Here is a 13,288-nt window from a genome sequence, read left to right as displayed (position 1 = left end):
TGCCCTCTTAGCTTTAAGATGACATCGAATACATAAAAAGACATAAAATTCCAAGAGCCATAGAACTCCTTATGCTAGAAGTAAGGCACAAAACTTGTTTTTATTTAGCAATTTAGGATTTGACACTGGAGAAAATTGGAAGCAAGTTTTCTTTTTTAAATAGATAATTCCATCTCCTCCTAGATCAGAGCTTTGTAAAGCAGAGCATGAGCTACATTCAAAAATGTCCTTTTTATGGCAAGAAAAGTCCATCATTTTTATCTTTTGTTGGCAGTCTGTTAAATGCACTCCAAAGCAAAGTTGGTCTTCTTTCTGTATGCTTTCTGTATGCTTCTCAACAAATCAGTGAGAGGTGCTGACAGTGCAGGGCCTGAAGCTGGGCTAGGTCAGGAGCTCCCATCACTCAGCTTTCATGTGCATTTGAGAGGCTTTTTTTGGTCACTCTCCAAACAGAATTTTGTCTACCCCTGTTTGTCCAAGAACCCACAAGACCTGTTTTTCAAATGTGGCATTTTTCTTGACTTAATCTCCAAAGCACTCCACCAAAGGAGGGAGCCTGCTCACACCTTTCATAACTCAGATGATTAATCAATTACACTGGTTGAAAGATTACCTTGAGCCATATCTGTACTCTTAGGTGACAAGTACTCTGGGCTCTTCCTCTGCTGCACTTGCACTCCTCACAGAGTGAGGAGATTCAGGATGAAATATGCCAATTTGTATTACTTTTGTAAGGAGAGCATCTCAGTCAGACTGTGCCGAGATCACTTTTGCAGGGTTTATACTGGTATTTTTAGTCAATACTAATACTAGAAACAGGCAGATGAAGCCAGACAGGATGTAGCCTAGTTCAGGTTCCAGCTGACTGAAGCAAAAAAAAAGTCTTGAACCTGTTTAAATTTCTGTTCCATTTATAAGTCTGGCACTGGTAGTTACAGATACCGTTAGCCAGCTACCATAATCCTTCTAAATCTGCCCCTGGCATGCACTGCAGCACATTCCAGGTTAAATGCACAAAGACTGTTCTGTCACCAAAGTCTTCCAAGGTACATTTACAGATGAGACTGAAGGCTCGATTGTGGCACAGGTACTAGGTTTTACCTAAGTTGCTCTGGTGTTGACAGCAGTTCATGACAGACTGCAATGTTTTTTAGGATAGGCTGAAAACTGGACTACCCCAGGGATCTGGGGGTTAATACGTACTCTGGGCGCTAGCCTGCACTTATGCCTTTCTTGCTGCCTCCAGCACCTGTACCATTATGTGTGCTACCTAACTTAAAGCTATGTCTGCTGACACCATAATCACTTTTTCATGTGTCTGTGTAGACCTGACTCTGGCTGCTAAAACTGGCAAAGCCTTCACTGAAGAGGAGAAAGCAGATAGACACACACATGCACCCTCAGCCCCCTTGAATCCCTGTAAGAGAAGAAGCTTGCAACCAGTAAATGTTTTAAGATGAGTGAGTAAACTGACAAGACCTAAAGCAACAAAAAATGAGTAGCGTGTGCCATAGCCTGTATTATGTTAATGTGAGCACTGCCACCTCAGGAACTGGTGAGAAAGAGGTATAGAACAGATGCGGTGAGATTTGCTTTTTGGTGGTGGATAAAAGTATATATCATGTGGAAAGAGGGATGGAGAGCACTGCTGATTGATGCCAAACTGGCCAAACTAGGGAATAATGGAAATGAGCAAAAAGGGAACAGAGGGAAAAGTAAAGAGAAAATAAATCTTGCTGAGAATAAGGAAGGAAGGAATAATAGGAGGAAAAGGCTGAAGTGTATTAGATTGCAAAAAAGCTACCATATTAAGCACTAAGGAAAAGGGAAAAGGAAGGAGAACATACACAAACTGCTTGAATACCGCCTGCATTGCAATCCCGAGGACCTCAGTGTTTGTATGGGGTTTTGGCCATATTGCTGACTGGGATTTGAAAAGGTAGTTATTTGAGGTTTCAGAATGTCATATGAACCCCTTGTTAATACTTACAGAGATGAAGTAATCTTGCTTTACCTCCAGAAGTAGAAATTGACAATTTAAAACAATCTTTTTTCTCACTGTGGAACAATAGCATCCCTAGTACTATTTCATTAAGTCATTCATAATAGACATGCCTTCTCTGCATTGCTTAGGCATATTTTGCTGTGATGAAAGTTGACATGTTATTAGCATATCCTGCTCTGTACAGGAGTTATAAATTGCTGGTGGACCAAGTGCAGTTCTCATCCTCTGTATCGCTCTGTAACAGAGGGAAAAACTGGTGACTTGCCTCTTTCTGAGGCTCCTCTGAATGATCTACTTCAGACAGTTTAAGCAACTTTTACGTCTGTCAATGCTGTACTCAAGCAAGAGCTCTGGTTCTTTGCTTATCTTCAATTTCAGTTGCCTGCCTACTGCTAACAAATACTTTGGATCCTGTCCGTGGCAAGGAAGTGACATCAAGGTGTTGTTCATATCCCATTGGGGATGGTTCAGGGAGCCAGCAGTGTACAAAGCAATACACGCGAGAGCTCTCTTCTTGAGGAGCTTTTAGTTCACACCAGCAGGCAACTAAGGGAGGTGTAGTAGGCCTAGAAGAAAGTAATGCGCTAAGGGTTTGCTTCTTTTTTTCTACTTTGCTATTTTAATTTAACAGTGGAAAGCAATAGTGTGCTTCACAAATCTGGGGAGATCTGGAAAGGAGTGTGAAAGATGAGATGGTAGAGAGTCCAGGAGAGATCCAGCATGATATGAAAGGAGCTGCAGGTGTTATAGAGTAGCAAGTCACGGGGGAAAGAAGGGCAGATCTCATTTGAATTGAAAAGAAATGGAGAGTGGGAAGTTAAGGGAAGTCAGTTTCCATATTTATTTTTTGAACAGTTGACTTGAATATCTGAGGGCACGTGTAGTGACCCATGTTCTCAGTGCTCTGACATATGAATGGCAGGCAGAGCAGAAACATGAGGACCTGGGAGATCTTTCTTGGTTGTAAGCCTTGGAGCCAACGCTTGGAGATAAGGCCTTACAGGGAGTAAATTTGAACCCATGATTTTGATCCCTGTTAAGGCTATTTCAAATAACTGTTCTTAGAACAAGGACATCATAAACTGTTTCTCTGGAAAGCTGTTGAAACACAGTTACAGGGGTTCTCTTCTTTCTCCTGGCCTTACACAAATATAGGCCAATATACACACAAATCCCTGCATAAATCTTGTCCAAAAGGCTTCTAATCAGGAAAGAAAACAACAATGTTGTACTTCTCACACTATAAAAAAGACCACCTTGGGAAAAGAACAATGCAGCCATAGAGTGGTGTGGTGTCTGTTAAGAAAATTCACATAAAGCAAGCATTAACTATTCAAAGAATTAACTGCAATGAGGCAGTTAAGTGAGTGTGCCTCGTCACTGAACTCAGTGCCATAACAGGAGCAGAGTAAGAAGCAGGTTGTAAAAAATCAGGTAGGGAAATTATATAATCACTTCACTGTCCCCTGGTCTGGATTATTCTCTTAGAAGATTGGTCAAAATGTCAGTGGTTGCTTTTACAAGTTGTCTCTGCAGTCACAGAACAAATCAGTAGCAGAATATAAGAGAAACCCAAGATATGGACCAGAGGGGACTCTTAACATTGCTGAAACTAAGTTTTTTGTAACAACACATGTATTTGGCTAGATATATGCTATTCACACTCTTTATATATTCCTTTACATTTATTTGTGGTGAAGTGGTAAGGTAAGAATTAATGCTGTTATTTTTAACATGCATATTTCAAGCGAGTAAAAGCACTCTCACAGGCTTGTGTGCCTGGGATAAAGCATTCTGTGACTAGTTGTGACCAAAACCAGAAGAACGATACATAAAATTACTCCTTTATTACCCCCATTACAATGCATTAACTGTTTGCTATGTGCTGACAGAGTCAGACCCCTGCAGCCTTTCTTTTGGTTTGCCACAGAGGAGTGCTGGATCCAAACCAACAAACAGAGGCACAGAATGGGGCCGGGTCAAAGAGTATCTCAGGTGTCAGTGATGGGGAAATGACAGAATTCACATTTCCTTCATATGGAAAGAGGCAACACTGCAGTAAAAGCAACAGGATTTCAGGAGGGCAGATTTAAGTTATCCAGAGGGTCATTAGGTAGGATTTCCTGGAAGATTGATCCAAGGTAAAAGGGGAAATTGAAAGAAATCACATAACTTCAAAGAAATGGTATTAAAGATGCAAGTGCAAATTCTCCAGTTGCAGAAGATAAGCAGGGAGTAAGCAATCAGATAGGTTAGGTCATTTTGATCTCATACATTAGAGGAAATTTTGCAGGAAGCAGGAAGTATAATGGAGTACTAAAGACAGATTTTCAACAGCACACAGATACAACATCAGGAAGGCCAAGGCAGAAAATGACATGCCATTCCTAGAAACCTTGGCTACTGAAATCATTCTAACAAAGCATCAGTAATAGGAAAAGCAGGCTTAGTGAACTTGTAAACAGAAGGGGAAGCCTACTAATAGATGACACTGGAAGGTAATATACATAATGCTTTTTTTTTTTTTAATCAATATTCCCTAAAAAGTGGCTTCTACAATTAAAATCAATAGCCAAGGAAATAATCTGTCCCTCAGACAGAGAAAAGATAGGTTAGAGAGCACTTTGCTTGGCTTCGCATTTTCTAATTTGTTGATTCCAAAGAACTAACTTTCATCCTGGAATACTGCAGGAACTGGGTGATCTACTCCTGTAACCATTGATGGTGGTCTTACAGAATACGTGATTTTTGGGTGAGATACTCAAAAGCAGATAAAAGCAAACATGACATACCTTGAAAAGAAGGCCAAATAATTATTAACTAGCCAATTTAACTCAGTTGTTCGGAGTTCCGGAGAAATAGCCAAAAGTGACTTTTTGTGACAATTTGTTAGGATTGCAAAAGAAGGGGAGAAAGCACACCTGGATTTTTGAATCCATCTACGGATTTGTCAAGATCCAATTTAATTTATCTTTTTAGCTACTGAGTGGACCAGGAAGGAAAACCAGTAATTGTTGTATGTTATGTTCTCTCAATAGATGTAAAGTCTTGTTTGCTTTTGAGTACCACACCTATAATCCATTTGTTCTCAACATTGTTGACAATGACTCTTTGAAAGAGCAAAGCAAGAAAGCAGGTCTGAAAGAATCTAATATCAAATGTGTGCAAAATCAACTGGAAAATCATACTGATACAGCAGTAAAATTAATTCACTGTCAAAATAGAAGGACAAATATTGTCAATAGTCCAGAGTCCATAGTATGTCTGACCTACACAAGACGGTGTTTTCTAAACAATCTAGAGAATGGAACTGAGATTTCCATGAAGCTGAGGGAGAGTGCAAGTAAGTTTGATGAGAAATCAAAGACTGCCAGAGATCATCTTGATAAAATAAATGAACGGTCTGTAAAGGAAGGAATAAAATGAAATGAACAGGGACAAATGAAAATACTGCAATTGTGGGGAACCTTACCATGTTCAAAAAAAGAAGATAGGGATCATTTTTATTGAAAGGAGTTTAAAGCTTGTAATGTAATCATTAACAGCCCATTGTTGTTAAAATGGGTAAGCACAATATAGATACATGTATGCAATCTGTGAACACACTGGGTATTCCCAGTATTATTTATTTGGTGTTACCATCTCATCATGGTCACTGTGTTTGGTGCTGGTTATTAAGAGTGTAACAGAGAGCCATAAGAATTAACAGAAATCCACAAAACATGATATGAAAGGAAAGGTAGGAAAAAAGTGGGATCCGTTAGCATAAGAAAGGATGATATTGTCCAGAAATGAAGGGCCAGGATAGTCTTCTGCAGCAGGAGCAACCTGCTATAGCTGAGCTTACCACGGACAAGTGACATCATACTTGATGCTTCAGTACTGCTTCCAGATCTACAATATTTTGAAAGGAGTGGGATCTTGACTACAATATTTCAAGTGCCAGGCCATCTCGCATAAAGAGCACTAGATATTCCTACTGCAGCCAGAGGTTTATTCTGTTCTTTGAGGACTCTTCTTATTTTGGGGAAAATAATAAAGGCATTATGCATGGGCAGCAGAGTTGTAATGAGAAAATAGAGAGCAGAGTCCCAACAGTTGGTCTTGCCTCACCCATTCTGCCTCTTCCGCATTGCTCGAGACTCCTTTGCTTTTGTTGGATCAGTAAATTTGACAGCTGGACAAATACGACAGTCTGTTTCAGGAAGAAGCTTAGGGTACAGCACCTAATAATGAAGAGCAGAGCAGGTCTTGTGATGGCAACCAGGGTCGGCCAAGTCCAGATCACCAGAGAAGCCTGTAGTGAGGAGGCAAAACTGTGATCAAGCTGAGATTTCAAGTTCACAATTCAGAGCCAGTGTCAATGAGACACACAGCCAGGCACAGGCGCACCTACAGTGTAGCTCAAGGAGGGTGGCAAAGGTGGCCTTAGCTTGAACAGAGCTTCTAAGCTATGAGAACCAGACCCCTGCTTCATACAGCTTTTTCTCACCCATCTCTTTCCACAGCAGTGATCCAAGGTTCTGCAACGGCACCAAATTCAAGCTAGCCTACCTCCTGTGGAGATCAGTATGGGGTCCTTCCAGTCCAGGTACAAGTGTCTGTTATTCATTTGCCACTCCCATTTGCCAACTCCCAAGCAGTTCCCCAAAATAATAGACTCATAATGTATTTTAAAGCATAGCCATGCGCTGATGTCAGAAATATCACTGATAAGCCACAGTCTTAGGAAGAAAAATCCCAAATATATATTGCCACCTTCAGCTACTGGTTTTAACTAGCTCATAATCTCAAGGCTATGGCCATGAGGAATGAGGGTGTGCTGGCTTTTGTTTTGTAAAGCAGATGAGGAGCAAGATTTCCAATACTCTCATTTCTAGCATCTAGGCTTCAGGGACCACATTTTCTGACACTTTTTTGTTGTTGTTGTTGTAGGCTCCCATAAGCTCTGTGAATGCAACAGAAATTGTGCCACCTTTTCTTGCAGCCCATTGCCCACATTAAGCTGCCCACCAGCAAAGGACTACCAGAGAATCTGATCCAAAAAGTTCAGTATTTTAATTACAGTCTCTACATGACTACTGAAACCAACATTTTTTCATAGTTAGCTACGAGGAAAGATGTTTGGCAACACTTGAGCCATCATGCTGAAGTGTTTGACTATAGCCTTGGTGACACAATTGGCCCACGTGTGTGAGGAAGTGACAGCATCAGCTAAGACTGTCACACCACTGACCCTACCAGCAAGTCTGACAGTTTTGGAGATTATAATTACTTGATCATCTTTGTCAAATGCTTTCACTGACTCATGGGTTATAGACTATGAGGTAGTGTCTCTGCTTTCTGGATCAACTTGTCCACTGGGGTGGCTAAGCCAAATGGTTAGGGGAAGAATCTGCTTAATTCTGATTGTTAATCTCTTTGAATCCCACCCTGTTCGTGGTCCACCCTGTTTTCCTTTCCTTTAAGAAAGTCTCTGAAGAGCTGTCTCTTCTGGGCAAGCGAGCAACAGTGGCCAGTCTGTACAGAAATGCCTATGACTTGGGTAGAAGGGTATGCTTTTGCAATCACACCCTGCCCTTCAAATTAGGGTATTAAAAGCACTGAGTCAATCAGGGAAAAACATTTAATTAGACTCACAGAAAGCTTCTGTCACTGCTCTTGGATGAGCACCGTGTTAGCCATTGGGAGATCAAAAAGAACAAAAAGGAAACATATACAGGAGAACATGGATTAACCAATGTGGGCTTTCTGTGTCACATGTTCAGAAGTCTCACCCAAAATGGTACCAATTTTTTTTCCCTCTGTAATGGCAACTGAAAGGACGTTTAAACACATAATTGTGTCAGGCCATGTACTGACTTTGTGCAGAATCCAGCAGGGACTCCCACGACAAAGTTTCCGGAGTGGCCTCAAGCTACTTGGGATAAAGTTTGCCTTTTTCCATTCCCAAAACATCACCTCTGCTTTGAATACCTGGGGATGTTTCTGGTTGCCTGCTGGCAAAAAGGCACTGGAAAGAAATTTGTTAAATTAGCACTTCTCGCTGCCAGAAAACTTTTTGACTGCAAGGTGGAAATGTGAGAAACCTCCCACTCTGCACACGGGGCTAGCGTACTCAGCTGCTATGCTTCACTGGAAAAAATCTGCTGTAGTTTTAAACAGAAACCACAGAGGTCTGACAAAGCCCATAGGAGACTCCTGGAACTTTTAACCAAATTGTTATTGTATTTCTAAGCTGTTGGACTTCCACTGTAAGTCTGCATTATTCTTCAAATAAAGGCCCAATCTTGACATCCAATTAAACTTCCCACTGAGTCAGATGGGATGGCCAGAAGCGTACAGGGAACAGAATAGGATCTCTACTAAAAGGGACAGGTAGATATACTTGCAGGTCCCCATTTTTCCAAGCAAGACTTTTCACCCACATTTTAACCAGTTTTTTATTCTGGCAAATTTCTGGCTGGTGCAAACTTCACGCAGGATTAGCAGAACCTCATTTAAAAATCAAATTATATTTCTACCTATAAATAACTAGGATATCTATACTGCCTTTTTCACAATAGGAGACGATGGTTGGTATCCTTTCTCTAGATTCATTCTCTAGGTGTCTCAGTCTTCAACACAACTGACACGATCAGACTTGTCCCAGGTTGTAGCATCTGTCCAGATTTAAGAAAAGATTGTAGCCCTGGACCGGGCACCAGAGCCCCATACCAAACATAGCAGTTTATCTTTAACCCATTCTGAGCTGTCATGGAGCTTTGAAGCAGACTGCCTCTCAAGTTCAGAGAGATAATCAACAAAAATTATGGTAACCAAAACACTGCTTGGCACACTGAATAAAAAGAAATAACACAGATATGTAGTTTCACTAACAAAAGCTTCATTGTAGTCATTTAAACAGTGTGACTGTGAACCATGAGGTTGGAAGCAAACTACTTCAGTCAGTGGAAAGACTTTCATTAAGCTAAATGGCTTTGTATCAAGCTTTTACTGGATGGAGCTCTAAAAAATTTCCTCCAGAAGTTCTGGAGACTATTTTAGTCTATTTAAGACGTAAGGAAGGAAACTAGAAAACAATAGCTGGCCAGACCAGCAGAAAATGCATAAATACAAGCAATTGAAATACAGTATGAGTTAAAAGTATGTTGGTATAAAGCTAAACTATGATCAGTATGCTTAACTGCAGCTTTTAGACTGCTCTCCAGTGGCTATTTAGCTGCACTGATTCATAGCACTCTGCATGCTTTGTGGTGCTTACTAAAGCCTAGGTGGGGTATTAGTGAAACAGCAAATTATACTTTGATTTCTAAAAAGATTCAAAGGTACAAAATATAAGACATCCCACTTTTGTTAGAAGTGAAGTCTTTATTCTCTAACCTTTTTTTTTTAAGAGCAATTAGTTTGCCAAAAAGATGTTGGCTGTATTTTGAATTTAGATATCAGCAGTTATAATTTATTTTTAGTTAATTTACTAATTGACCTGTGCTCAAATTAATGTAACAGAAAGATTCAAATCAACGTAAACAATGTGCCTGAGTGATTCATTCTTTCACTTTGCTGGTTTTGAATCTCATTTTAACACTAGCCACATCTTTTTTTCCAGCTAGAATTGCAGTGATTTATATCGCTGTGTTAATTACGTGAGCCTTTAAACTGTGGTTTGGAAAACATTACATATCTGAGGTATTTTTGCAAATTAGGGGATTCATTAAAAAAAAAAAAACCAACCAGGTCTTGTTAAGTTTATTTCCTAAGTGGAAACCTTGAAAGGAGTGCATGTATGAGAGGGAGAGCTGAACCAGGCCTGTGTTCGTGTGCATTCCTTCCCTTCATCTTCCCCCACTCTTCTCCATGGCAAGATACCAGTCATGTTGTGAGTCTTGTCATCTGCATAACGGTTACACCTATTTACTTGCAGGATTGTATCCCCCAACTAAAACCTAGTTCTCAGATAATAAAGCAGAACATATACGTATCAACATATGCATTTGGCCACATAAACAAAAATAATAGTTTTCTGTCTCTTTATCATTCAAAGATTGCTTGCCTTACTGGAAGCCAAAGCACAAACTGTTTTAGTCAAATAAAAATTATTGAGCTCAACAGGGCAACTGAGTAAAATTTAACAGCCTGTGACTTACAGGTTACACTATATGATCTAGTTCCTTTTGGCCTAAAATTCTACAAGCCTGAACTGAATGTAAGCCCTGCATATTTTTTTTTAATTAGAACGTTGGTGAGACTGGAGGGGACTATCTAACTTCAGCCATGCGTAGGCGTGGATGGACAAATGGCTGTATTTTCATTGGGTCAAAGACTGCCCTTCTGCATTGTATTTGGCTTCACTTTTAAAGTGACTGAATATCCAGTCCAAATACAAGTTGGCCCAGAATTAATTTCCACTTCCTATCCTTCCTTCTGCTGAAACAAATAAACTGGGATTCAGCTTGCAGGACTCTTGGCTTCACGGGCAGATCTACGAGGCCATTCGTTAACCAAAGAACACAGTACTTAGGGAGCATGCAAGATGCATCCAAAAATTCTTTGAGATATTAATTTGACTCAATACCTCCAGTCAAGAAAACTAATAATTATTTTCAAGTAACTGTTGCCAGACAGTTCCACAATTGTTTAATTGCTTATATGCTGAGTCAGGAGTGAGACCTGAGAGACGTTTCAGAGATCCCCACAGAGAAGAACATGAAAATAGATCAAAGTGAATATTGGAATACAGACTGTATTAGTTGCAAGTGTGTCTTCCAAGTCCAACTGACACAGCAGAAATACTGGCAATAATGATATGTGCCTGTTAAGCAGCCATCGGAACTCAGCTTCCTACCTTGGTCTGGTCAGCTCTTGAAATCTCATTTCCGATTCCTCTGCCCAAAGACTGAACAGAACTTACTATGTGGCAGTCATTAAGCATGTGTACTTTGGCCAAAAGGCAGAACTTGCTCAATGAAAAGTCTGCTCAAAATTTAATGAGATTCCTTACTCATGAAGCACTTCATTAATGAGTGATCCACCTGTTTAGTAATAAACAAGTGAAGAAAATGTTTGAAGAATTGTTATCCATGACTCAAGCTGACACATGCCCTCTACTTAATACTCTATTCTGAAAACTTCTTTGTTACAACTGCTATCAAATCATATTGAGGGTGTTTTAAACTACACCTGAGCGTGGATTCCTTTCTAAAATCAGTGTCAGGTCATATTTTGTATAACCTACCTGGAATCATCAGGAATCTTTTCAGGGGTAATCCTGCAATTCAAACAGAGTATCTCCCATTTACTCTACTTGTTTTCCAAGCCAAAACAAAGAATAATTAGAAAACTTACAAGTCCTGTCAGAGAGATAAGGCAGCTGCAATTTTTAGCATGGAGAGAATGCTAAAGCTTTCAGTTCTCTAAGTAATATTAAAAGGGAACAGAAGAAAGCAGATAGAAGCTGTAACATAGCCAAGCTACAATTTCTGAAGCTTAGAAATTTCTACCACTGGGGAACGTATTTCCACCCTGGCTGCAGCATACCAGTCAGCAAATTATCTGCATGCAAATTTGAGTTCAAGCCAGCCTGTTATCTCCTTTACCACTATCACTGAGTAGCAGCAAGCAGGTAATATCCTTTCACTTCCTGATTTTTATCTCCAGACCATATTCCCTTCCTCCTTGCACTGATATCTCCTTCCATGCAAGCAACCAGCTCTCCCCTGTGCCTGCAATCTTCCTCCCATGTAGTGAGTGAGGCACCTACCTTGTCCTGCAGCCTGCTGAGTTGGGACATCAGCAAATCTGCAGTTCCCCTGGTAAGTAACTACAAATTGCTGTTTTCTGTGGGAAAATCCAACTTGCAGTACTGCTTGGGATGGACATTTATTTTGTTCATTAAATCCGTCTTTCACCCTCAGGGCAGATACATCATTCCAGCCAGGACTGTATCTCCTGCTAGCAGACAGAGGATCTGTGGTTGTTTCTGTGCTGTGGTCTCCATTGCTGCTCTACCACCGGTGAAAGAGAAGTTCATCCTAACGTCAAATCTTAACGCTCCTTGTTGCTGTTTAAATACTTCTCAGGCTAACCTGCATAGACAGAGAGAAGAGATTACTCCCTTCTTCATTGGAACAGCCTGTTATGTCTTCAAACTTTTATCATACTTCCCCTCCTTTAGAAAGAACAACCTCAGTTCTTCCAAGCACCTCTTACAGATGTTGTTTTCTACAACTATTTTCAGTGAAGATAATTCAGGAAACTACAACTCAGGCAAATCACATTGTAGTAACATTTCCAAAACCAAATTCTCATCAGTCTTTCCTAATGCCAAGCAGAAAAAAGGATCACACTGTGTATATTACAAATTGTACCTGTATTTCTGGAACACAGCAGCATGTCTTCCTACCATACAACACCACGACATATTGGTTCTCACACAGTATATTGTCAGCATGTTCTCTCCAGCCCTTTCTACAGAAATGTCCCTTGTAAGTTGCTTTTTGTTCTACTTTCTTTTTCTGATGAATTCTGCCTGATGGTCATATCTTGCACTTACTTAAGTATCATCCCATTTTTTGTCCATCACTGCAATTTGTTGAAGTTGTAGTGAATTTTTCAACCTCCCAGTAACGAACACCTCCCCCCTTCCTGCCATACTTTCACTTGAACACATACTTTTTAGTGTTGCAAATTTATTAGGATTGCATAACGTACTGGAAAACAGAGCAGCAAGACCCCAGGCTACAGCAAGTGAAGATATGCTCAAATACAAAAGCCATGGGCACAGAAATAAAAGAAAGAAGCTACTACTTTCAGAAGGCCCCAGGTACACAGAGATCCCCTGATAAGATACCCTCACTTCCACAGACAACCCTTAAATGAGGTCTGGGAAGGAATGCATCCTGGCTCCATTCCTTCTGATCACTCAGGTACATTGCTTGCACCTGAGCTCACCTGGGCTGGCCCTGCCTTGCCGCCAGGTGCTCAATCACTGGTTGAGGCCAGTGGATAGTGGAAACTTAGCATTTCCACTACAGATTCTATTGAATATTTTTGGTTCTAAGGCTGATCCCTGTCAAAACTCAGTCAGTACAGTTTCCTAATCTTGATGGTCAGCCTCTGAGAACTGCTGTCCAAGTCTCGTTTTCTACTAGGGAACTTCTGGTGCTATATTGCTAAACTTTTCAAATCATCTTGATTATTATTATGTAAGATAACTATAACTGCACTTTTACACCAAAAGCAAGACTTGTCTCTAACTTCAAGAAAGTGCCAAGAATGCCATCT

General features: G+C 40.4%; 1 long non-coding RNA gene across 1 annotated transcript; it reads right to left on the bottom strand.

The window, feature by feature from the left end:
- Window positions 1-2,265: 2,265 nt before the first annotated feature.
- LOC125690597 (uncharacterized) lies at window positions 2,266-12,836 on the bottom strand. The gene is made up of 3 exons (XR_007375721.1): window positions 12,716-12,836; window positions 11,766-12,090; window positions 2,266-6,302 (listed from the first exon to the last, which is right to left on the bottom strand). It is a non-coding gene; the product is annotated as an uncharacterized LOC125690597 (long non-coding RNA).
- Window positions 12,837-13,288: the final 452 nt, after the last annotated feature.

This window comes from Lagopus muta, chromosome 3, assembly GCF_023343835.1.
Source record: "Lagopus muta isolate bLagMut1 chromosome 3, bLagMut1 primary, whole genome shotgun sequence".
Classification (NCBI taxonomy): Eukaryota; Metazoa; Chordata; class Aves; order Galliformes; family Phasianidae; genus Lagopus; species Lagopus muta.
This window is presented reverse-complemented; position numbering and strand designations above follow the sequence as displayed.